Below are 23,918 nucleotides of genomic sequence, written 5' to 3'. Positions count from 1 at the left end.
GCCTAGCACTTTTTACTTTGTAATAGCAAAGTAACAGTTGCTTTCTGTTGGTTTTGAAAACCTTCCCAATCCTCCAACTTCCCACTAATTTTTGATCTATTATATGCCCTCTCTTTGGTTTTTGTATTAGCTTTTACTTCTCTTCTTAGCCACAGTTGTTTCGTCTTGCCTTTAAAGTACTTTTTCTTCTTTGGGATGTATATATCTTGTGGCTTCCGAATTGCTTCCAGTAATTCCAGACATTTCTGCTCTGCTGTCATCCCTGCCAGTATTCTTTTCCAATCAATTCTGGCCAACTCTTCTTTCATGCCTCTGTAATTCCCTCTTTACTCCACTGTAATACTGATACACCTGACTTTTCTCCTCAATTTTCAAGTAAATTTGATCATATTATGATCACTTGCCACTAAGGGTTCTTTTTCCTTGGGGTAAAATTACAGTTAATTGTACAGCACCCAATCCAGAATATCTGATCCCTTAGTGGGTTCAACCATGAGCTGTTCTAAAAAGCCATCTCATAGGCATTCTAGAAATTCTCCATCTTGGAATCCAGCACTAACCTGATTTTTCAAATCTGCCTACATATTTGAAATCCTCCATGACTATTGTATTGACATGCATTTTCTATCTTCCAATTTAATTTGTAGACCACATCCTTACTACTGTTCGGGGGTCTGTATACAACTCGCATCAGGATCTTTTTACCCTTGCAGTTCCTTAGCTCTACCCACAATGACTTAATGATATCAAAAGGGCCATGCCTTGTCTGTTTTGCCAGTCCTGATGAAGGGTTTCTGTCAATTGTACTCTTTTCCATAGAAAAGAGTTCCTCCAGCATTTTGTGTATGTTGCTTATAAACTGGGCTGGCAGCTAGGAACAATACAGTCTTTGAATCTGGACACAGCAAAGTGAAGCTCATATAAAACTGGCAAACCCTCCTCACAAACATTGGGGAATGGGTCTAAATTGGGAGACTTGAGCAAAAGGATGCCAAAATAACAGCTTGACCCAGGTTAGTAGAATCAAGCCTTACAGTGTGCCTGGGCACATCTTGTGGCAGGATAGACTCACCAGAGGTGGCAATACAGTTAGTAAAGAATAGCACCAAGGATCCTCAGCATTTACTCCAGACCCTATGAATTCCCATGGGATCAGATCCAACATGGGTTAGGAACTCTACTCCTTATTAACATGTACTATACTCCTCAGCTGATGAATCAATGTCCTCTATGTTGAACAGTATGTGGAAGAAGCATTGAAAATAACAAAAACATTCCATGGGAGACTTCAGTGTCCATCACTTACCCCGAGGCTTGACAGACCAAGCAAGCTGAGTCCTGAAGGACAGGTAGACTGTGTTGGCAGAAGAAAGTGAGAGAGAAAGGCACCTCACTCATCCTAACCAATTTACATGTGGCAGGTACATCTGTCCACAATGACAGTCATAAAAGTGACAATCCCTGGGGGAAACAAAGTCTTTGTTTCATACCAAAGAAGCCCATCATTGTACAGTGTGATGCTAAATTAATTGATAGAACAAACTCACAACAGATCCAGCAGCTCAAAACTGGACATCCATGAGTGACTGTGGACCATCTAAGCAGCAGAAACTTCCACCAACACAATCTGTGAGATCACAGCCCGGTTAGGTTCCTCACTATACTATTACAGTCAAGCTTAGAGATTAACCATGGTTCAATGAGAAGTGAAGAAGACCCTCTTGGAAGGAAGAGCACCACGTATCTCTAAAAATAATGAGGTGCCACACAAGTAAGCAGAAATACACAATGAATGGTTGAAGTCCGTGTATTTTAATGCTAGCAGTATGACACGTAACTCCGCCATGGATAGGCCCCAGCCTGGCTGCAAAAGGAGGACAGTTAATCATGGGGCTAGGAACCCCATCCTGTAAAAACTCAGAGCTACAGAAAAATTGCTGCGAGAGGAAGGATCTTTGCCTAGAAGATATATGAAAATGGGGTATATATAGCGGCAACTTGAAAGACCAGCCCAGGACAGAGGACTTTAGAGAGCTGCTGTCGGAGGCCTGTGACCCAATAGGGGTGATGGACTTAAGTGGAAGAAAAAGAAGTAATTTGGGTAAGGGTGATGAATTTAGAGCATGGATCAGTATGTGCAACTCTGATTTTGTGGCCACAACAGGGACAGGAATGGTGTCTAATGTTCCAGGGTTTCAATGTTTAGAAAAGATAGAGAAGGGATTAAAAGGGGAGCAGAAAGAGCTGCACCATTAAGGGGTTAAAACAGGAGGGGCAGTTGAACCATTAAGGGGTTAATACGGAGTGAGGTTGCACTACTAAGGGGTTAAAAGGGGAGGGGGAGTTGCACTATTAAGGGGTTAAAAGGGGAGGGGCAGTTACACTATTAAAGGGTTAAAAGGGGAGGGAGGAGTTGGACTATTAAGGGGTTAAAACAGGAGGAGGAAGAATTGCACTATTAAAAGGATAATAGGGGAGGGAGGAATTGCACTATCTTTTCAATATTTTTACTATTTACTTGCATAGATGAATACAAAATACATTATGATATGGAAACAGAAACAAGGTTGAAATGCCCCATATCTATGTATAGTAAGTTAACCATAATATTGAAAAGGTATATTTTATTCTAATTAAAGAAAAATCAAAACCCCATAACAAAAAAAAAGAAAAAGAAAAAAAAAACAACTGTTTGGTTAAAAGAAAAGAATCTTGAACATATAGTCATAAATTCAAACATATAGTAGCCATCATCATTGCTGAACAAGTCGAAGATTATGAAAGTAGTTCCAAAAAGGTCCCCATAATGTGAAAAAATCTTGTCTGGGTACAGAAATAGAACACCTAATCTTCTCTAGATTTAAACATGACATAACATGAATCAACCAATGGGCATGAGTAGGCGAAGCGTCATCTTTCCATTTAAGCAACAAAACTCTTCTGGCTAAAAGAAAAATAAAAGCCAAAATATGCAAATCATTCAGCTTAAGAGTAAAATCATTTCCTCCAACAATGCCAAACAAGGCAGTCAGAGGGTTGGGTTTAAAGTTTAATTTAAAAAGCTCCGAGAAAGTTAGAAATACTTCTTTCCAAAATTTATCAAGCCACGGACAGGACCAAAACATATGAATTCCAGAGGCCTCTTCGACATTACACCTATTACAGTATGGAGAAAAATCTGAGTAAAAACGAGAGAGCTTATCTTTAGTCATATAGGCTCTATGAACCACTTTAAATTGTAAAAGAGACCCGAGTGCCCTAACTGGGTGGCAATGGAGTTGAGCTCCACTAAAGAATTATCTATATCTGCACTTCTTGGCTCTGCACTCTCTAGCAGTCTGCCCAGATCAATAGCTAATCCTCTGGTTAGACACACTTTGCGTATATGGGCTTAGTTCAGGAAATGCTATGGTTTCCAGGGGTTTTCTGTTTCTAGCCCTGTAGCACATAATCACCTTTTTTTACCTACTGCGTGTGATTCAGCATTCCATGTTTGGTACAGGAAGGGCATTAGACATTTTGAAGATCTCTTCATTGATAATCACTTCGCTTCTTTTCAGCAGTTCTCCGTTAAGTTCAACCTACCTAACGCTCACTTTTTCAGATATCTCCAAATCCGACACTTTACTGCTCCTTTAATTCCTAACTTTCCTGAAATGCCTGTGAAAAATGCTATGGACCTATTTCTTTCCATTAATCCACTAGGTAAAGGTTTAATTTCAATTATCCGAGATAAACTAGCAGCCTTACGACGGGCCCCTCTGGATAAAATTAAAATGGCCTGGGAGCAGGATCTAAATATCTCCTTATCCGAGGAGAGCTGGGACTCAGTTCTCAAATCGGTTAACTCAACCTCCCTTTGTGCTCACCATTGCCTCTTACAGTTTAAGATTGTTCATAGAGCCCATATGTCTAAATCTAAACTATCTCGATTCTACCCTGGCATTAGTCCGCTCTGTGATAAATGCAAGAGGGGCGTGGCCTCTCTCATCCATATGTACTGGTTCTGTCCTAGCTTGGAGAAATTCTGGAAAGATGTCTTCACTACATTATCGGGTATTCTGAATCAGCACCTAGAACCTAACCCCTTAATTGCTCTGTTCGGTTTTTGGGGCGAGACAGATTTATGTCTGGGTCCGACCAAATGCCGAATACTATCCTTTGCCTCTCTCCTGGCGAGACGCTTGATCCTCCTTAGATGGAGAGATCTTGCCCCACCCACTCATGTGCAATGGCTTAACGACATTATGGCCTGCTTGGACCTCGAAAAAATTAATTATTCAGTTCTTAATTCGGATCTAAAGTTCCATAAGGTCTGGGGACCTTTTATCGAGTATTTTCATAACCTTCCTCTTGACTAGGGTTTTTTTTTCTTTATTTTTCTTCTTTTCGGTCCCTTGCTTTCAGCTCCCTTTTTTTTTCTGGTAGTAGGCATTATTATCCTCTGTTGCTAAGTGTATTCACAGTCTGGGAGTTTGACTGTCCGGACTTATACTCTTTATACTGTGTGGTGGTTGGTCTGGAGTTGTTGTTTTTTTCTTGTGTTGTGGGGCTTGGGGAGGACACTAAGCTCACTTGTCTTTAATTTAGGTGCTTTTTTGTTAAATTCTCTTCCTTTGTAGCATATTATTATTGTATGCTTAATCTTGCACTGTATTAATGCTCCTCATTGGGATTTGGGGTTTTTAATTTTGTAAAATGTTTTGAAAAACTAATAAAAAAAATTTAAAAAAAAATAAATTGTAAAAGAGAGTGACGCACACATAATGAAGAGCTGTGAACAAGTTTTAAAATTTCATTGCAAGTATCCTCATTAGTTAAAATCTGTAGGTCTTGATCCCAGAGATTTTTAATTTTGTCTAACGGAATGTTTCTCATTGCCAGCAACATACTATAAATATTAGAAATAGATCCATTATGAAAAGGTTTCAGAGAAAAAATTGTATCAATTAAATTCTTATCTGGACATTTAGGAAATGTATGAAGTTGAGAATGCAAGAAGTCTCTAATTTGTAAATATCTAAAAAAGTGAGCTTTATGAAGGTTATATTTAATAGATAGTTGATCAAATGAGGAAAGACTATCTCCAACAAACAGATCCTGAAAATATTTAACACCTAGTCCATTTCACTCTTTAAGAAACTACATCAGTCAAAGAAGGTTTAAAAAAAATTAGAAAAAATGGGACTAGAGAGTAAAAAACCAAATATCCCAATGAATTTTCTAAATTGTAACCAAATCCTCAAAGAATATTTAACTACATAATTATCAGTTAAATTACTTAAGGATAGAGGAACTGAAGAACCATGAAGAGAAATAAATAGAAAATTTATTAACAGAATTAACTTCTGAAGAAAACCAAACCGGACAGTCATCACAGTAAGGTAACGTATGTTGACTGCCCAGTAGTAAAACCTAAAATTGGGTAGGGCTAATCCCCCATTTTTTTTTAGTTTTCTGAAGATCAACTTTGTTTAAACGGGGGATTTTATTCTTCCATAAATAAGAAGATATAATTGAATCTAAAGAGTCAAAAGAGGATTTAGGAATAAAAACAGGTAGGGCTTGAAATAAATATAAAAATGTAGGCAAAATATTCATTTTAATAGAATTGATATGTCCAATCAGTGGTAAGGAAAGGGGAGACCAGTTTGATAGTACCTTCTTAACATATTCCAAAAGAGTGATAAAGTTTTCTTCAAAAAGGTCAGAGTTGACTGATACCAAATTATTCAAAGGAAAAAGTTCACTCATGAAGATTAAGTTTATATCCTGAGAACTGACTAAATTCAGAAAATAAGGAAAGTACTGAGGGTAGAGAGGACTCCACATTAGAGATGTAGAGCAAAAAGTCATCAGCATAAAGCGACAACTTATGAGTGATACCCCTCTTTAGAATACCCAAGATGTCAATGGATTCACGAAACATGATGGCTAAAGGTTCTAAAGACAAATCAAAAAGCAAAGGACTCAGAGGACATCCTTGTCTGGTTCCACATTGGAGATTAAATGGTTTAGAACTCTTGAGAGTAAGAACCTGTGCAGCAAATAAAGTAATTTAATCCATTGAATAAAATTGGACCCAAAGTTAAATTTTTCTAATATTAAATAATTTCATTCAACCCAATCAAAGGCTTTCTCGGCATCTAAAGAAATCACGCATTCCTAAGTTTCTTTAGAGGGAGAATAAATAACATTCAGTAAATGACAAATGTTAAAATGAGAGTAATGATTTTTAATAAATCCGGTCTGGTCATCAGAGATAATAGAAGGCAGAATGTCTTCCATCCTATGAACCAAAAGTTTAGATAAAATTTTAGCTTCAGCATTAAGTAAAGAAATAGGCCTGTAGGAAGAACAATCAGTTGGATCTTTATTCTTTTTGAGAATAAGTGAAATAGAGGTGTCATAACGGACTTCCAACGGTCGTTTTTTGGATCGGGACAAGAAGGGCGGCGTGAGAGCCAAATTCTGAAGGAAAGCAGTTTTTAAAAAAACTTCTTCAAGTACAAGAAGGGCGAGACTGCACAGGCGTGTGACGTAGACAGGACAGCATGGAGAGTTTAAAAAGAAGACCACCCTATACAGTGGGCAGTGGTCAGAGCGGGCAGTGGAGTGAGTGGCAGCAGAGTGTAGAGCTTTGGCTCAATGGGCTTCGGCGGTAACGGAAAGAGGCGAGAGCGAGGCACCAACTCTTTTTCTCCCCTTGGTGAATCGGCCTGGACAGACGGAGGACCTGCAGGGCTCACACAGCTAACAGTACGGTTTAAAAAGTTTGTGTGTTTGGTGAGTTAAGTGGGTGAGTAGACTTATATTTCCTTGTTTCATTCCTGTAGGATTAGGTAGCATGTCGGCAGGGTTAGTGCTCTGTTCAGGGTGTCAGATGTGGGAATCCTGGGAGACCTTCAGCCTCCCTGATGGCCACATCTGCGCCAGGTGCACCGAGATGCAGCTCCTCAGAGACCGTGTTAGGGATCTGGAGCTGCAACTTGATGACCTGCTTATTAGGGAAAATGAGAAGTGATAGACAGAAGCTACAGGGAGGTAGTCATTCCTAGGCTACAGGGGTCAGAAAACTGGGTGACTCAGGAAAGGGAAGGGAAATGCCCAGATAGGGGAGAGCACCCCTGTGGCTGCCCCCCTCAGCAACAAGTATATCGTTTTGGATGCAGTTGGTGGGGGAGGTGACCTGACAGGGGACGGCCACGGTGACCGGATCTCTGGCACTGAGCCTGGCACTGTTGTGCAGGAGGGAAGGAGGGAGAAGAGGAATGCGTTCATCATAGAGGATTCCATTGTCAGGGGAACAGAGAGGAGACTCTGTGAGCCTGATAGAGATACCCGCATGGTGCGTTGCCTCCCAGGTGCCAGGGTACGAGATGTCTCAGATCAGGTCCAGAATATTCTGAAGGGAGAGGGCGAGCAGCCAGCTGTCTTGGTACATGTTGGTACCAATGACATAGATAGGAAAAGGGAAGAGGTCCTGAAGAGAGATTTCCAGGAGCTAGGAAGGAAGCTGAGAAGCAGGACCTCCAGGATAGCAATCTCAGGATTGCTACTTGTGTCACATGCTAGCGAGGGCAAGAATAGTAGGATCAGGCAGATGAATGTGTGGCTGAGAGACTCGTGCAGGGGGCAGGGTTTCAGATTCTTGGATCGTTGGGATCTCTTCTGGGGGAAGTATGACCTGTTCAAAAAGGACAGGTTATACCTGAACCTGAAGGGGACAAATATCCTGGCGGGAAGGTTTAATACAGCTGTTAGGGAGGGTTTAAACTAATTTGGCATGGGGATGGGAACCAGAATGATAGAGTGGAGGAGGGGGAAAACAGAAATAAATCTAAGATAGTGAGCAGTAAAGATGTCAGGAAGGACAGGCAGGTGATGGGGCAAATTTGCAGCCATTGGGATGAGTTGCAGTGCAATAAAGTTATAGTGCAATTAAAGCAAAAAGTACCAAATACAAATATGGTACCAAGTACCATAACGAATAAGGTGGATGATCTTGTCGTACAGCTACAGATTGGTAGGTATGATATTGTGGCCAGCACTGAGACGTGGCTAAAGGATGCATGTCTCTGGGAGCTGAATGTCCAAGGATACACGGTGTATCGGAAGGATAGGCAGGTAGGCAGAGGGGGTGGCATGGCTTTATTGGTAAGAAATGATATTAAATTATTAGAAAGAGGTGACATAGGATCGGAAGATGCAGAATTTTTATGGGTTAAGCTAAGAAATCACGGGTAAAAGGACCCTGATGGCAGTTATATACAGGCCTCCTAAAGCTGCAGTGATGTGGACTACAAATTACAACAGGAAATAGAAAAGGCTTGCCAGAGGGCAGTGTTATGATAATTGTGGGGGATTTTAATATGTGAGTGGATTGGGAAAATCAGGTCGGCACTGGATCTTAAGAGAGAGAATTTGTAGAATGTCTGTGAGATGTCTTTTTAGAACAGCTTGTTGTTGAGCCCACAAGGGGATCGGCTGTACTGGATTGGGTATTGTGTAATGAACCAGAGGTGATTAGAGAGATTGAGGTGAAGGAACCCTTAGAAGGCAGTGATCATAACATGATTGAGTTCACTGTGAAATCTGAGAAAGAGAAGCTGAAATCCAATGTGTCGGTATTTCAGTGGAGTAAAGGAAATTACAGTGGCATGAGAGAGGAACTGGCCAAAACTGACTGGAAAGGGACACTAGCAGGAAGGACGGCAGAGCAGCAGTGGCTGGAGTTTATGCAAGAAGTGAGGAAGGTGCAAGACAGATATATTCCAAAGAAGAAGAAATTTTCAAAAGGAAAAAGGATGCAACTGTGGCTGACAAGAGAAGTCAAACCTACAGTAAAAGCAAAGGAGAGGCAGAGTAGAGTACAAAGAAGCAAAAATTAGTGAGAAGACAGAGGATTGGGAAGTTTTTAAAAACTTACTAAAGGAAACTAAGAAGGTCATTAAGAGGGAAAAGATGAACTATGAAAGGAAGCTAGCAAATAATATCAAAGAAGATACTAAAAGTTTTTTCAAGTATATAAAGAGTAAAAGAAAGGTGAGAGTAGATATAGGACCGATAGAAAATGATGCTGGAGAAATTGTAATGGGAGATAAGGAGATGGTGGAGGAACTGAACGAGTATTTTGCATCAGTCTTCACTGAGGAAGACATCAGCAGCATACCAGACACTCAGAGAAGAGAAGTGTGCACAGTCACAATTACAACAGAGGAAGTACTCAGGAAACTGAATAGTCTAAGGGTAGATAAATCTCCCCGACCAGATGGAATGCACCCTTGTGTTCTGAAGGAAGTAGCTGTGGAGATTGTGGAGGCATTAGCAATGATCTTTCAAAAGTCAATAGATTCTGCATGGTTCCGGAAGACTGGAAGATTGCAAATGTCACTCCACTATTTAAGAAGGGGGCAAGGAGGCAAAAAGGAAATTATAGACTTGTTAGCTTGACATCGGAAGTTGTTGGAGTCGATTGTCAAGGATGAGGTTACAGAGTACCTGGAGGCATATGACAAGATAGGCAGAACTCAGCATGGTTTTCTTAAGGAAAATCCTGCCTGACAAACCTAGTGCAATTTCTTGAGGAAATTACAAGTAGGCTAGACAAGGGAGATGCAGTGGATGTTGTGCATTTGGATTTTCAGAAGGCCTTTGACAAGGTGCCAAAAACATGAGGCTGCTAAATAAGATAAGAACCCATGGAATTATGGGAAAGTTACATACGTGGATACAGCGTTGTCTCATTTTTTAACTGCATTGCATTTGTGGTTTCTAAATGCCAATAAACTGAATCTGAATTTGAATCTGATTTGCTTTGGAGATTTCCTTAATTTGACTTTTAACTTGAAGTTTTAAGTTGATTAGCCAAAAGTTTGCCCGTTTTATCACCATGAACATAAAATTGACTTTTATCTTTTAAAAGTTGAGTTTCAACAGGTAAGTCAAGAACAGGTCATATTTAGTTTTAACTTCAACACGTCTTTTATATAAGACGGGATTCAGATCAGAAGCATATTTTAATTTAAATGTTTCAGCTGATCGGCTAAATCAGTTCTCTCCTTATTAGCTTTATTCTTAATACTTGCTGTACAGGAAATAGCACTATCAATCATAGACAATATCACAGATGTATTCAGAGGGACAGAATGGTAGGCTCATCTGTCAAGTATTGATAGAACTCAAGAAAATTCAATCACTCTAATGAGAATATACTACAGACACCCCAACAGCCACCAAGACATTGACAAATGTTCAGGCAGATTTGGGAAACGTATAAAAACCACAGGGTTGTTGTAATGGGTAACTTCAACTTCCTTAATATAGAATGAGACCTTCTTGGTGCAAGAGTTTTAGACAGGGCAGAATTTATTAGGAGCTCAGAAGAGGGTTGTGTAGATAATCCAACAAGAGGAGAAGCCATACTGGACCTGGTGTTGGGAAATGAACCTGGCTAGGTGACCAAATTTTTAGTGTGAGAGCAGTTAGGAAAGAGTGATCACAACTTCTGATATGTTAAGATAGCTATAGATAAGGATAAGTATGGACCTTGCAGAGTATTAAATTGCATCAGGGAAAATTATGAGAGTGTTAGGCAAGATCTAGGGAGAGTTAATTGGAAATAGCTGCTTTTGGGCAAGTCCATCTGACATGTAGAGTGTGTTTAAAAACCACACAGAGTACTGGACAGATATGTTCCAGTAAGAAGGAAGGACAAGAATGGCAAGGTAAGGAACCTTTGATGTTGAGAGAGGTGGTGAATTTAGTCAAGAAGAAAAAGTAAATGCAAAAGTAAAAAAAGAGTGAGCCTGAAGACGCTAACATCAAACAGAATCCTGTGGAATAAAAAGAAACCAGAAAAGAACTCATGTTGGTAATTGGAAAAGCCAGGAGAGGCCATCAAGGCCCTTGGCAATTAATAGTAAAGAGACTCCCGATGCATTCTATCAAGATCAAGAGGATAAATAAGGAGTGGTTAGGACCACTGAAGGTTAAATAAATAACATGAGCTTGGAGTTGGAGGCTCCTAAATGAGTACTTCACATCAGTATTTAGCAGAGAGAATGATATGGAGGTGGTGGAGATCAGTGTAGAGTGTGCTAGAGCATTGAGATAAAGAAGGTAAAGTTGGATTTCTTAAAGACCATTAAGGAGAATAAGTCCACAGAACCTGATGTGATGTACCCCATTCAAATTGACAGAGGAGGCTCTACACAGGTAAGGGCAAGGGATTTAAAAAGGAGTGTTCACAGGTTTTCAGCTTCTACTGGGGGCCCAATCAAATCACAGTTAAAAGTAAGGTAGGTCTGTGAGTGGACCTAAGTTCGAATGGGGAGGCTTTGACTAAACAGGCTTGGGCAAGGTAAGTTACTTCTTCTTCATTCTTAATCTGAAAGTACATAGTGCAGTGGGAATGGCTTCAGGAACTGTGCTGTGTTCTCTGTGTGAGATGTGGATACTTTGGAAGACCTTCATCCTCCTGAATAACCACATCTGCATCAGGTGCACTGAGCTGCAGCTCCTCAGAGAGTATTAAGGAAATGGAGTAGCAGCTCGATGACATTCAGCTCATATGGGAAACTGAGGAGGTAATAGATAGGAGCTACAGGAAAGTAGTCACCCCTAATTGCAGGAGGCAGGTACCTGGGTGACTGTCAGGAGAACAAAAGGAATTGGGCAGCAAATACAGAGTACCCTTGTGACCATTTCACTCAATAATAAGTATACCGCTTTGAATCTTGTTGGGGGGAAATGACCGGCCGGGGGCAGGAGCCATGGCAACCGGCTCTCTACACTGTGGCTCAGAGGGGAAGGGGGAAGAAGAGGACTGTAGTAGTGATAGGATATTCCATGGTTAGAGGAGCAGACAGGAGATTCTGTGGACGTGATAGAGACACCCGGATGGTTTATTGCCTCCCAGGTGCCAGGGAGAATTCATTATTCAAGGGCCCAACATTGTTCTTAACTATCTTCTTTCTCTTCACATGCCTAAAAAAGCTTTTGCTATCCTCCTTTATATTCCTGGCTAGCTTGCGTTCGTACCTCAAGTTTATCTCCCCGTATTGCCTTTTTAGTTAAGTTCTGTTGTTCCTTAAAAATTTCCCAATCATCTATCCTCCCACTCACCTTAGCTCTGTCATACTTCCTTTTTTTTTATTGCTATGCAATCTCTGACTTCCTTTGTCAACCTCTTTGGCCCCTTTCCCCCCTTTGAATCCTTCCTTCTCCGGGGGATGAACTGATTTTGCACCTTGTGCATTATTCCCAAGAATACCTGCCATTGCTGTTCTACTGTCTTTTCTGCTAGGATATCCGTCCAGTTAACTTTGGCCAGCTCCTCCCTCATGGCTCCATAGTCTCCTTTGTTCAACTGCAACACTGACACCTCCGATCTGCCCTTATCCTTCTCAAATTGCAGATAAAAACATCATATTATGGTCACTACCTCCTAATGGCTCCTTTACTTCAAGATCACTTATCAAATCCTGTTCATTACACAACACTAAATCCAGAATAGCCTTGTCCCTGGTTGGCTCTCGTACAAGCTGTTCCAAGAATGCATCCCGTAGGCACTCTACAAACTCCCTATCCTGGGGTCCAGCACCAACCTGATTCTCCCAGTTCACTTGCATGTTGAAATCCCCTATAACTACTGCGACATTACCTTTGCCACATGCCAATGTTAACTCTCTATTCAACTTGCACCCAATATCCATGCTACTGTTTGGTGGCCTGTAGACAACACCTGTTAGGGTCTTTTTGCCCTTACTGTTCCTCAGTTCTATCCACACAGACTCTACTTCTCCTGATCCTATGTCCCCCCCTTGCAAAGGACTGAATCTCATTCCTCACCAACAGGGCCACCCCACCCCCTCTGCCCACATTTCTGTCCCTGCGATAGCACGTATACCCTTGTACATTCATTTCCCAGGTCTGATCTCCCTGCAGCCATGTCTCCGTTATCCCAACAACCTCATAGTTAACCATTCGCACCTGAGCTTCAAGCTCATCCGCCTTATTTCTGACACTTCGTGCATTCAGATATAGAATTTTTAGCCCATTTCTCCTCTCTCTGTTTAAATCGCTGCCTATTGTGCTTAACCCAGCTCCCCGAACTCCCATCGGGCTATACGCCCCTTGAATTTTGTTGTCCTTCCTAAATTTACTTATTCTTTCTGCACATTTAACTCCATGTTCCGTCAGACCATCCCTCTGTACATGTGTCCTCCTTATCACTTGTTCCGCCTCACCTTTCTCTACTACACTTAATATTCCGGAACCGTGTAGTCCCCACCTGTCTTTTATTCTTCATCTCACTATCCTCTCTCGCATTCTGGATCCCTGCCCCCTGCAAATTTAGTTTAAACCCCCCCCAAGAAGCACTAGCAAACTTTCCTGCAAGAATGTTAGTACCGCTCCAGTTCAGGTGTAAACCGTCCCGTCGGAACAGATCCCACCTTCCCTGGAAAAAAGCCCAATTATCTAAAAATCTGAAGCCCTCCCTCCTGCACCATCCTCTCAGCCACGTATTAATCTGTATAATCCTTCTGTTCCTTGCCTCACTCACACGTGGCACAGGTAGCAATCCTGAGATTGTTACCCTGGAGGTCCTGCCCTACAGCTTCGCACCTAACTCCCTGAACTCACTATGCAGGACCCCCTCACTCATCCTACCCACGTCGTTGGTCCCTACATCGACCACAACATCTGGGTTCTTGCCTTCCCTCTCGAGAATAACCTGCACCCGATCTGAGATGTCCCGGACCCCGGCACCAGGGAGGCAACATACCATCCGAGACTCCCGATCTTCCCCACAAAATCTCCTATCCGCCCCCCTGACTATAGAATCTCCTATCACTACCACTCTCTTCTCTTCCCTCCTCCTTCCTAGTCGAGGGTCCAACCTCAGTGCCAGAGACAGGACCACTGCAACTTGTTCCTGGTAGGTCATCCCCACCAACAGTATCCAAAATGGTATACCGTACTTATTGTTGATGGGAATGGCCACAGGGGTGCTCTGCTCTCTGTCTGCTTCCCCTACCTCTCTTGACTGTCACCCATTTGTCTACCTCCTGTCTTTTTGGTGTGACTACCTCCCGATAACTCTTATCTATCTCTGCCTCTGCCTCCCAAATGATCCGTAGTTCATCCAGATCCTGCTCCAATTCCCTAACTCGGTCTTATAGGAGCTGCAGCTGGATGCACCTTTTGCAGGTGTGGTCATCAGGGACAATCTTGTGCCAACCCTCAAACCCTGCCTCCCATATAACCCTCCACCTTAAATTCCTCCATATACCTGTCTAGTAGTCTCTTAAACTTCACTAGTGTATCTGCCTCCACCACTGACTCAGGCAGTGTATTTCACACACCAACCACTCTCTGAGTGAAAAACCTTCCTCTAATATCCCCCTTGAACTTCCCTCCCCTTACCTTAAAGCCATGACCTCTTGTACTGAGCAGTGGTGCCCTGGGGAAGAGGTGCTGGCTGTCCACTCTGTCTATTCCTCTTAATATCTTGTACACCTCTATCATGTCTCTTCTCATCCTCCTCTCCAAAGAGTAAAGCCCTAGCTCCCTTAATCTCTGATCATAATCCATACTCTCTAAACCAGGCAGCATTCTGGTAAATCTCCTCTGTACCCTTTCCAATGCTTCCACATCCTTCCTATAGTGAGGCGACCAAACCTGGACACAGTACTCCAAGTGTGGCCTAAATAGAGTTTTATAGAGCTGCATCATTACATCGCATCTCTTAAACTCTATCCCTCGACTTATGAAAGCTAACACCCCATAAGCTTTCTTAACTACCCTATCTACCTGTGAGGCAACTTTCAGGGATCTGTGGACATGTACCCCCAGATCCCTCTGCTCCTCCACACTACCAAGTATCCTGCCATTTACTTTGTACTCTGCCTTGGAGTTTGTCCTTCCAAAGTGTACCACCTCACACTTCTCCGGGTTGAACTCCATCTGCCACTTCTCAGTCCACTTCTGCATCCTATCAATGTCTCTCTGCAATCTTTGACAATCCTCTACACTATCTACAGCACCACCAACCTTTGTGTCGTCTGCAAACTTGCCAACCCACCCTTCTACCCCCACATCCAGGTCGTTAATAAAAATCACAAAAAGTAGAGGTCCCAGAACAGATCCTTGTGGGACACCACTAGTCACACACCTCCAATCTGAATGTACCCCCTCCACCACGACTCTCTGCCTTCTGCAGGCAAGCTAATTCTGAATCCACCTGGCCAAACTTCCCTGGATCCCATGCCTTCTGACTTTCTGAATAAGCCTGCCATGTGGAACCTTGTCAAATGGAGAGGAGAAGTTTACCACCTCACACCTCCTCTCACTTGTCACCCATGGTTCTTTCACCCTACCATTCTTTATCTTCCTCACCGGGACAAATTTATCCCTAACATCCTGCAAGAAATCCTTAAACATCAACCACATGGACATAGTACATTTCCCTGCAAAAACATCATCCCAATTCACATCTGCAAGTTCTAGCCTTATAGCCTCAAAATTTGCCCTTCCTCAATTAAAAATTTTCCTATCCTCTCTGATTCTATCCTTTTCCATAATAATGCTAAAGGTCAGGGAGCGGTGATCACTGCCCCCCCCCCCCCCCCCAGATGCTCACCCACTGACAGATCTGTGACCTGACCCAGTTCGTTACTTAATACTAGATCTAGTATGGCATACCCCTAGTTGGTCTGTCAACATACTGTGACAGGAATCCATGTAGACCACATCAACTGCCCTACCCTTATCAATTTCTTTTGTTACCTCTTCAAAAAACTCAGTCGGGCTCGTGAGGCATGATCTTCCCTTCACAAAGCCATGTTGGCTACCAATGAGTAGACTGTACTTCTCCAAATGCTCATAGATCCTATCCTTAAGAATCCTTTCCAGTAGTTTGCATACCACCGATGTAAGACTCACCGGTCTATAGTTCCCAGATTTCTCCCTATTCCTTTTTTAAACAAGGGAACTACATTTGCCATTCTCCAGTCCTCCAGCACTTCCCCTGCAGCCAAAGAAGATTCAAAGATCATAGCTAATGCTCCTGCGATCTCTTCTCTCAATTCCCCTAACAACCTGGGATGTATCATATCTGGCCCTGGGGATTTATCAATCTTAATGTTTTTAAGAAGATCTAGCACTTCTTCTTCCTTAATCTCCACATTGTCCAGCACACAGGCCTGCTCTACTTCAACCTAATCCTGATCAAGATCCTTTTCACTTGTGAATACTGAAGCAAAGTATTCATTTAGGACCTCCCCAACCTCCTCCGCTTCCAGGCACATGTTGCCCTCTTTATCCTTTAGCGGTCCCGCCTTCATTCTCATCATCCTCCTATTCTTCACATACGCATAGAATGCCTTGGGGTTCTCCTTAATCCTACATGCCAAGGCCTTCTTATGCCCCCTTCAAGCTCTCCTATCTTTAGCTCCTTCCTGGCTGCCCTATAGTTCTCATAAGCCCCTCCTACTTCCTGCTTCTTATATCTAACATATGCTTCCTTTTTCCTCTTGACGAGTTGCCTCACATGTTTTGTCAGCCATGGTTCCCTTTTCCTACCATTTTTTCCTTGCCTCAGTGGGACAAACCTATCCTGAACCCAGCTCAAGCGGTCCCTAAACTTCTCCCACATTACTTCTGTGCTTTCCCCTTTGAACATCTGTCTCCAATTTATTCTTGCTAGTTCCTACCTCATCCCTTCAGTTAGCCCTTGCCCAGTTAAGCACTTTACCATTTCATCTGATTTTATCCCTTTCCATAGCTATGCTGAAGCTAAGGGAGTTGTGGTCACTCTCACCAAAATGCTCCCCCACCAAGAGGTCTGTCACCTGACCAGGTTCATTACCCAGAACTAGATCCAGTATAGCCTCTCCTCTCGTTGGCCGGTCCACATACTGTGTCAGGAATCCTTCTTAAACACACCTGACAAATTCAGCTCCATCTATCCCCCTTGCACTCAGGAGGTGCCAGTCAGTATGAGGGAAGTTGAAATCACCCATAACTACTACCCTGTATTTCCTGCACCATTCCAAAATCTGCCTGCATATCTGCTCCTCGGTGTCCCGAGGGCTATTTGGGGGCCTATAGACTACTCCCAGCACAGTGATTGATCCCTTCCTATTTCTGACTTCCATCCAGACTGACTCCGTAGACACTCCTTCTGCAGCGTCCTCCCTTTCTGTAGCCGTGATACTATCCCTGACCAGCAATGCCACTGCAACCCCCCTTTTCTACCTCCCATCCTATTCCTTTTAAATATGATAGACTTCACCCTGCAGTGTAAGAGGGAGAAGTTAAAGTCACTCATATCAGTATTACAGTGGAATAAAAGGGAATTATAGAGGCATGAAAGGGGTGCTGGCCAAAGATGATTGAAATGGGACGGTCTTCCTCTTCCAGGGAACAGTGCAGAACAGCAATGGCAGGAGTTTCTGGTAGAAATTTAGAAAGTGCAGGAAATATACATCCCAATGAAGACTTTTTCTAAAGGCAGTATGATGCAACTATGGCTGACAAGGGAAGTCAAAAACAAAAGAGAGGGCATAAAATAGAGCAAAAATTAGAGGGAAGTTAGAGGATAGGGAAGCTTTTAAAAACCAACAGAAGGCAGCTAAAAATGCCATAAGGAGGGAAAAGATAAAATATGAAGGTAAGCTAACCAATAATATCAAATGATACCAAAAGTTTTTAGATACATTATATAAAGTGTAAAAGAGACAAGAGTGGATATTGGACTGCTGGAGAATGACACCAGAGAGGTAGAAATGGGGGACAAAGAAATGGAGCATGAAATCAATAATCATTTTACATCCGTCTTCACTGTGGAAGACACTAGCAGTATGCCAGAGGTTTGAGAGTGTCAGGGGGAGGAGTAAGTGCAATTGCTATTACTAGGGAGAAGTTTCTTGGGAAGCTTAAAGTTCTAGAAGATAGATAAGTCACCTGGACCAGATGGTCTACACTACAGGGTTCTGAAAGATTGTGGAGGCATTAGTAATGATCTTTCAAGAATCACTAGATTCTGGCATGGTTCCAAAGAAAATGCAAATATCATTCCACTCTTCAAGAAGGGAGGGAGGCAGAAGCAAAGAAATTATAGGTGAGTTATCCTGACCTCCATAGTTGGGAAGATGTTGGAGTCAATTGCTAAGGACGTGGTATTGGGGTACTTGGAGGCACATAATAAAGAAGGCCAAAGTCAGCATGGTATTCTTAAGAGAAAATCTTGCTTAACAAATCTGTTAGAATAATTTGAGGAAACAGCAAGCAGGAATGATAAAGGAGAATCAGTGGATGTTGTGTACTTGTATTTTCAGAAGGGCTTTGAAAAGATCCTGCACATGAGACTGGTTATGTAGGGTGTATATGTAGTATTACTGAGGAATGAAACTATAGGGTGTTTTGCTTTACTTTAAATTCACTCAGATTTTTCCTATCTTTTGATTATTTATACACCTTTTGGTCTTTTACTGTTTTTCAATAGTATACAATATTCTATATTTCTTATTGCTGGTTTTCGTTTTTTTCATTATTTTACCATTTTGTCATTTTGGTTTTTTTTCTCCCTTGAATGCCGTAAATTAGTCATGTAGGAAGCTATCTAAACTGCTTCCCTTTCTAATTATTTTCTATTTGTTTCTTTACTTCTTTTTTTTGCACCCCCCCCCCCAAGTATATGTTGTTTTCCTTATTGGCTTCTACTAATATTTGATTTTATTGTCTTTCCTTTTTACCGAGACCAATACTTTTATTTTCCCATGTTTTTTTTCATAAATAGCGAACTTATTTACTTTGATATTTTGTTTTTGTATATATATATTTATAATCATTTATTCAGCACAGCTATACATATATATTTTCTGGAGCAACTGGAGTTTTGGGTTGGGAATGTTAGAATTAGTCTTCAGCCTCCCTTGGCTGATTTCTCTCTTTGGGGAGAAGGAGGGGAGAAACGGGTTCTTCCAGAAAGCTGATTGGATGTTTTTACTGTTTTATTTTTTCGCTATCTACATGTCTGTGATTACCTTTTATACATTACTAAAGGATTCTTGATGGATTCTTTTATTTATATACTCAGTTTTAATGTGAAAGGTCTAAATAACCCTGTTAAGCAAAATAAGATTTTCTCTAATATCCGGAAACTTAAAACTCATATAATCTTTCTTCAAGAAAGCTATATTCGTAAAGATGATATTTCATGTTCTTTCAAAGGATGGAAGGGTATACATTTTCACTCACCCTCTCAATCTAGATCGAGAGGCGGCTCTATCCTGTTTGATCAGAATGTATCCTTTATTCAACATAATGTAATTTCTGATACAAATGGCGGCTTTGTTATTGTTTCGGGTCGTCTTGAGAATAAACTAATGGTATTTGCGAATGTATACACTCCAAATACAGATGATTCCTTGTTCTTTGAACGTCTTTTCTCTTTTCTGCCTGATTTGAATTGGTATTCCTTAGTGATGGGTGGAGATTTTAATTTTTGGCTTGACCCTTTATTAGACCGCTCTTCAAGTAAAACCCCTGTCACTAATAAATCAGTCCTACTTTTTAAATCATTTCTATTTCAATGTGGGATTCTCGACATGTGGCGTTTTTTACACCCCCAAGAAAAGGAATATTCATATTTCTCTCAGGTTCATCATATGTACTCTCGGATTGACTACTTTTTTATAGATAGAAACTTGTTTCCACTGGTACGATCCTGTGATTATAAGGAGATTGCTTTGTCTGATCATGCACCTGTGCTTCTGGCTTTAAGATTACCTGTTTATTCTGTATCAAATAGAAGTTGGCGTTTTAACTTATCATTGTTATCTGATAAAAATTTTCTAAAGTTTTTGGAAAACCTTATTACTTTTTTCTTTAAAGAAAATTTTAAAGGAGATACTGCTGGTACTATAGTCTGGGATACTTTTAAAGCATATATTGGTGGAGAAATTATCTCTTACTCTACCTATATAAAGAAAAAAGCTGACAAAGAAAGGTCTGACCTAGCAGCAATATTAAAAGATCTTTTTCGAAAGTATGCCCTATCTCCAGATCCAAGTATATATAATAAGTGTATTGAAATCCAAACCAAGTATAATCTTCTGCTGATTTACCCAACTGGACGACAGCTGTTGAGAGATAAAACTCAATTTTACATTCATGGGGATAGAACAGGTAGTTTATTAGCCAATTGCTTAAAATCTTTTACAGTTAATCATCAAATCACAGAAATTTTTAAAGATAATGGTACTAAGATATCCAACCATTCTGAAATTAACAACATATTTAAAGACTTTTACCTTAAGTTGTATCAGTCTGACTCTTCAGATGATACCTATATGAATGCTTTTTTCAGTAATATCAACATTCCTACATTGTCTGCTGATAGCCTAATACAGTTAGATCAGCCTATTTCCAATGAAGAAGTGGCTGAGGCTATACGTGCTTTATATTCTGGTAAGACCCCAGGACCTGATGGCTTTCCTGGGGAGTTTTATAAAACTTTCACTACATTATTTACACCTTATTTATCCTGTTTTATCAGAGTTCTTTAAATCAGGTAAACTCCCTCAATCTTTTTATGAAGCTTTTATTTCTCTTATTCTTAAAAAAAAATAAAAATCCAGCTGAATGTTCTTCATACAGACCGATTTCTTTTTTTTTGTAATTTATTTTTTTATTGAAGTTCATCAAACAAACATTTCCATAAGATGTATTTCGGACATTGTACATATATATCATATAATCATATATATCACAAAATCTCCACAAAGTATTTTATCTGGGGTATACACTTATAGAAAAGAGTGGAAAGAAAAAACAAGCAAAAGGAAAGAACTATGTACAAGTAGGGAGTGATCTTTTTTTTTACAACAGATTCATTGATTTGTGAGAATAAAATCAGGCCTATGAGGCATTATGTAGTTAAACCATTTTTCCCAGTATGAATCAAATTGTTCCAGCTTATGATTAACAGATGCTGTTATCTTCTCCATTTTGTAAATGTCCATTGTAATTTCCATCCATGTATTTAAAGTTGGGCTCTCCTGTGATAACCATTTCCTAGTAAGAGTCTTTTTACCAGCCACCAACAGTATATTCATTAAATATTTATCTCTTTTCAACCATTCTTGAGGTATATATCCAAATATATGGTCTTACTCTCCAAGGGTATTTCACATTTAAAGATGCCTTGTGGGGCATTGTGTATCCACCTCCAATAGTTTTTGATAACAGGGCAGTCCCAAAAAATATGATAATGATTTGCATTTTGATTTCCACAATTTCTCCAGCAAACAGGGAGGTTACTATCATAATGGGTTTTCTGAGAGGGTGTAATAAAATATCTTATCAAGTTTTTCCATCCAAACTCCCTCCATTTCTGTGAATTGGTACACTTCCATTGATATCTCCATATGGTTGTCCATTCTTCCTCAGATATAATTATCCCTCCTTCCTTCTCCCATTTTGTTTTAATGTATGAAGTCAAATGTGTTTTAAGATTTGACAACCCCTTCCTTATACATGCTTGAAATGATTCTACTACCATTATCTGAATTATATGCTTTTCTAAAGAGCTCTATCAAGCATGTACTTGCCCTGGTTACATTTTTAAACATCTTATTAATATATTGTCGCATCTGTAAATACCAATAAAAATCTTGTTTTTCTAATAAGTGTTTCTCTTTAAGCATTTCAAAACTGAACAGTGTTCCTTCTTTCATTATGTTGCAAAGAACTGTTATTCCTTTAGCTGTCCAGTCCTTAAATCTAGCATCCAGTTTATTTGGTATAAAATCCGAGTCATATGCACACCATTTAAGAATAGCAATATCTCCCACTAGATTATATTTTTTTATAGTAGTTTTCCATATTTTAAGAGTCAATTTCACCCATGGGTTATCAATAGTATTTATGTACCTTTGCAGGTTGTTATCAGCCAAAATTGCTTGTATGGGGATGGGAAGTACCCGCTCCTCAATGTTTTTCCATTGAGCGTCATATGATGGGTTGCTCCAACATATCACAGCTCTCAACTGTACAGACCGATTTCTTTATTAAATGTTGATGTTTATCCAAAATCTTAGCTCAAAGACCTGAAAATATTTTACCATCTATTATATCACATGACCAGGCAGGATTTATTAAAAATCGTTACTCACATTTTAATATACGTCGGTTATTGAATGTGATATATTCACCATCCAAAAAAAATCAAAGTGTATATTATCCTTAGATGCAGAAAAAGCCTTTGATAGGATTGAGTGGAATTATCTTTTTAAGACCTTAGAAAAGTTTAATTTTGGGCCTAATTTTATTCGTTGGGTTAAATTAATTTACTTGTCTCCTACCGCTCAGGTTATTACTAACTCTCAAATTTCTAAGCCCTTTAAATTACAGCGGGGAACTAGACAAGGTTGCCCTCTTAGTCCTTTACTTTTTTGCTTTAGCTATAGAACCCTTAGCAATAGCATTTCGAGAATCTAAGGACATTTCTGGTATACTAAGGGAAGGTATGACTCATAAAATTTCATTATACGCTGATGATATTTTACTTTTTATCTCTAACACTGAAACTTCTTTACCTTCGGTTCTTTCTTTAATTTCCCAGTTTAGTTTTTTTTCAGGATATAAGCTGAACTTACATAAAAGTGAGCTATTTCCTTTAAATGACCTAATGTCATCAAATGCCAAATTTCCATTCCAAGTTGTTACAAGTCAATTTACATATCTAGGTGTAACAATTACTAACAACTTCAAGAATTTATTTAAAGAAAACTTAAACCCTTTATTGAATTATGTGAAAAAGATGCTTTCTAAATGGTCTCCTCTTTCTGTATCCCTAATTGGCCGAATTAATTCGATTAAAATGAAGATTCTTCCTAAATTTTTATATCTTTTTCAGGCATTGCCTATTTTGATTCCTAAGACCTACTTTGATTCTTTAGATTCAATTTTAACATCTTATATTTGGAATAATAAACAAGCTCTTTTAAGTAAAGTTTACCTACAAAGAAATAAAGAGATGGGTGGATTAGCCCTACCCAATTTTAGGTTTTACTATTGGGCATCCAATATAAGGAATATTACGTTTTGGTCCTATTACATTTATCGTAAAGATTGCCCACCATGGGTCTCCTTAGAAGTTAATTCTGTAAAAAATTCCTCTATTGTTTCTCTTCTTGGATCATACTCTTTCAGCAAATAAAACAACAGATAACATAATTGTTAAGCAAACTTTAAGGATCTGGTCTCAATTTAGAAAATTTTTTGGTTTAGCGAATTTTTCATTATCATCTCCCATTCTCCTTAATCATTTTTTTTATCCCTTCCATGACTGACAAAGTCTTTAAGGATTGGGATGAACTAGGTATTAAGTGTTTTTGGGACCTGTTTATCTCAGGATCTCTTGCTTCATTTGACCAGTTGTCAACTAAATTTGCACTGCCAAAAACACATTTTTACAGATACCTTCAAATTAGAGATTTCTTATGTTTCCAATTAACTACGTTTCCTATAGGTGCTGATAAAAATTTACTGGACGATCTTTTAAATTTAAAACCTTTTGTTAATGGTTCTATTACCGGTATCTATAACTTGTTGATTGATTCTAGACAAGACTTTTTAGATAAAATAAAAATAGCTTGGGAGGATGTCCTAAATTGTCAGATTTCTGATGAAAGATGGAATAAAATTCTTAAACGGGTTAATAAATCATCTTTCTGTGCTCGTCATTCTCTTCTACAATTTAAAGTGGTTCATAGAGCTTACATTTCCAAATGGAAGCTGTCCAGTTTCTACCCGAATGTTTCTCCACTTTGTAATAAATGCAACTCTACTGATGCCTCTTTAATTCATATGTTTTGGTTCTGCCCTAAAACTGAAAAGTTTTGGTG

The 23,918-nt window shown here is 40.0% G+C and overlaps 1 protein-coding gene across 3 annotated transcripts in view; it reads right to left on the bottom strand.

Annotated features, from left to right (window-relative positions):
* pigl (phosphatidylinositol glycan anchor biosynthesis, class L) overlaps positions 1-23,918 on the bottom strand; it is a 182,635-nt gene that overhangs the window by 6,239 nt on the left and 152,478 nt on the right. The window contains exon 9 of one of the 3 annotated variants that reach the window (XM_073053063.1): positions 19,683-20,150. The exons of the other annotated variants lie outside the window; for them this stretch is intronic. The gene's annotated coding sequence lies outside the window, so the exon portion shown is untranslated. Of the gene's footprint in view, positions 1-19,682; positions 20,151-23,918 lie in introns of those variants that run through there. 3 annotated transcript variants of the gene reach the window in all.

The sequence above is a fragment of the Hemitrygon akajei genome, chromosome 8 (assembly GCF_048418815.1).
Source record: "Hemitrygon akajei chromosome 8, sHemAka1.3, whole genome shotgun sequence".
Classification (NCBI taxonomy): Eukaryota; Metazoa; Chordata; class Chondrichthyes; order Myliobatiformes; family Dasyatidae; genus Hemitrygon; species Hemitrygon akajei.
Note: the sequence above shows the minus strand (reverse complement) of the source record. Positions and strands in the feature narration are given on the sequence as shown.